The sequence below is a fragment of the Phyllobates terribilis genome, unplaced genomic scaffold, assembly GCF_046119375.1.
Source record: "Phyllobates terribilis strain yellow unplaced genomic scaffold, ASM4611937v1 Scaffold_329__1_contigs__length_2103183, whole genome shotgun sequence".
NCBI lineage: Eukaryota > Metazoa > Chordata > Amphibia > Anura > Dendrobatidae > Phyllobates > Phyllobates terribilis.
In genome coordinates, this window is record NW_027363089.1 from 1 (window position 1) to 3,195 (window position 3,195).

Below are 3,195 nucleotides of genomic sequence, written 5' to 3' on the forward strand. Positions count from 1 at the left end.
AAAAGTAAGTAGAAGAATGGGGAACATGGGTGAGATATTGGTCTGACTGCCCTTTGCCTTCAATAAGAGCTTCAAAGCATCAATTCTTCTAACTACAATTGTATATAGTTTTTTACAGAACTCGGCAGGAGGTTGTTCCAAACATCTTGGAGAAGTAACCACAGATCTTCTGAGGATGTCGTTTGTGCAAATGCTTCTGTCTCTTCATGTAATCCTAAACAGACTGGGTGATGTAAGATCAGGGTTCTGTGGGGTCCGAATCATCACTTCCAGGACTTCTTGTTCTTCTTCATGGATAAGTAGTTACCTATATTTCTCATCATTGAGAACTCCAAGAAATGGGCAAAGTTGGAGATCATAGATGCAGTGATCGGCCATGGAAACTTAGTACAGCAGATGAAAGACACATCATGCTTACTTCCACTTGAAATCAGAAGATGTCCAGCAGTGCCATCAGCTCAGAACTGGCAGCAACCAGTGGGACTCAGCTACCCCCATGTACTGTTCGGAGAAGTCTGGCCAGAACTGATCCTTATGGACGAATTGAAAGCAAAAACGAACGCATTTGACATGGAAACAAGGTCAAGAGACTTAACTATGCATGAAAGCATAGTGACGGGTGCAGAAAAATGGCAGCAGGTGCTCTGCACCGATGAGTCAAAATGTGAAATACTTGTCTACAACACAAGACAGTTAATCAGCCTGGGGCAGTGCGGCCATTGTCCCTGACTGTTACCACAGGAGCTCGGTTGTAGCTGTGCCAAGCTCCCGGTGGTAAACGTGCAGGGAAGTGATGATATTTCTAGTGGAAACCGCAGCAGGAAATGTTCCTTGTCTGGGAAGTTTCTGTAGGATTTTTTTTTCATTTTTGGAAGAGATTTTTTTCTGGAGTGTTTTCTTGTAACCTTTTCATTGGATGGTGTCTAGTTTCGAACGTTTTTCATCTGGAAATAACTAACATACGGTACACTTTTTCTTTTTTTGCCCACATTGTGTTTTGTTTCGAATCCTGAAATTGAAAAATATGCTTAAAAGACTGGATAGGAAGAGTCTTATAAGCGTTTTTTGAGCAATTTTTCAGACTCCTCAAAAAACTTGATGTAAACATGCCCTTCGAGACCAGATTTTCTAACAAAGCAAGAATGCAAACGCTAGATAAAAAGAGGAAACATGGCCAATAATCCTTATCTCATGGTTCTTGCAGGTATAGAGAGCAGTATACTTGGTGACCTATTATTATGCAGGCTACTGAATTACAGAAAAATTCAAGTTTGAGTGCCCTTCACTACTAGCCTGGTCTTTACAAATTCTAGTATCAGGTCTGTCTCAGCCTTGTCTCTAGGGGATCAATCAGCAGTATATGCTCCAGGTAAACAGCATAACAATATGGCTGCAATACATCTGTCTTTTATATCCTCACCCACTTGGACTATAGGATGGCAGGCCACGCCACTGCTATGGGGCCCATGAACTGGCACTGACACCGGGCCCCCCCTCCGCCCATCTGCGCCCACACTGCCCACACAGAATGATGGGGTGGAAGCGTCTGCTGATGCTTACTCCTTCATCATCAATGCTTGTGCTGACAACCAGAGGGGGGTTCTAGCCATCAACGCGAGCAATGAGGATGGAGGTGGGAGTGTCAGCAGACGCTTCCACCCTCATCAGTCTTCCTCGACGTCTGACGAGTCAGAGCAGCGGCATCGATGATGTCATTACAGGGCGCCCGCTGTTCTGAGATGTGCAGCATTTCACACCAAAGGCTCAGCAGATCAGAGCATCTGGTGAAACAAGGAATACAGAGAGGTGAGTACTGTGTTTATTTTTTTAAATCAGTGACAAAAGAGTATGGAGGATCATGGGGGTGCATTATACTGTATGGAGGATCATGAGGGGTGCATTATATTGTATGGAGGACCATGGAGGGTACATTATACTGTATGGAGGATCATGGGGGGTGCATTATACTGTATGGAGGATCATGAGGGGTGCATTATATTGTATGGAGGACCATGGAGGGTGCATTATACTGTATGGAGGACCATGAGGGGTGCATTATATTGTATAGAGGGTCATGGGGGGTGCATTATATTGTATGTAGGACCATGGGGTGTGCAATATATTGTATGAAGGACCATGTGGGGTGCATTATATTGTATGGGGGACCATGGGGGTGCATTATATTGTATAGAAGATCATGGGGGGGTGCATTATATTGTATGGAGGATCATGGGGGTGCATTATATTGTATGAAGAACCATGGGGGTGCATTATATTGTATGGGGGACCATGGGGGTGCATTATATTGTATGGAGGACCATGGGGGTGCATTATATTGTATAGCGGACCATGGGTGGTGCATTATATTGTATGGAAGACCATGAGGAGTGCATTATATTGTATGGAAGACCATGGGGGGTGCATTATATTGTATATAGGATCATGGGGGGGTGCATTATATTGTATGGAGGATCATGGGGGGTGCGTTATATTGTATAGAGGATCATGGGGGGGTGCATTATATTGTATGGAGGATCATGGGGGGTGCATTATATTGTATGGAGGATCATGGGGGGTGCATTATATTGTATGGAGGATCATGGGGGGTGCATTATATTGTATGGAGGATCATGGGGTACATTATATTGTATAGAGGATCATGGGGGGGTGCATTATATTGTATGGAGGACCATGAGGGGTGCATTATATGGTATAGAGGATCATGGGGGGGTGCATTATATTGTATGGAGGATCATGGGGGGTGCATTATATTGTATGTCGGGCCATGGGGTGTGAATTATATTGTATGAAGGACCATGGGGGGTGCATTATATTGTATGGGGGACCATGGGGGTGCATTATATTGCATGGAGGACCATGGGGGTGCATTATATTGTATAGCGGACCATGGGTGGTGCATTATATTGTATGGAAGAACATGAGGAGTGCATTATATTGTATGGAAGACCATGGGGGGTGCATTATATTGTATGAAAGACCATGGGGGGTGCATTATATTGTATGGAGGACCATAGGGATTGCATTATATTGTATGGAGGACCACGGGAGGTGCATTATATTGTATGGAGGACCATGAGGGGTGCATTATACTGTATGGAGGACCATGGAGGGTGTATTATACTGTATGGAGGACCATGAGGGGTGCATTATATTGTATGGAGGACCATGGAGGGT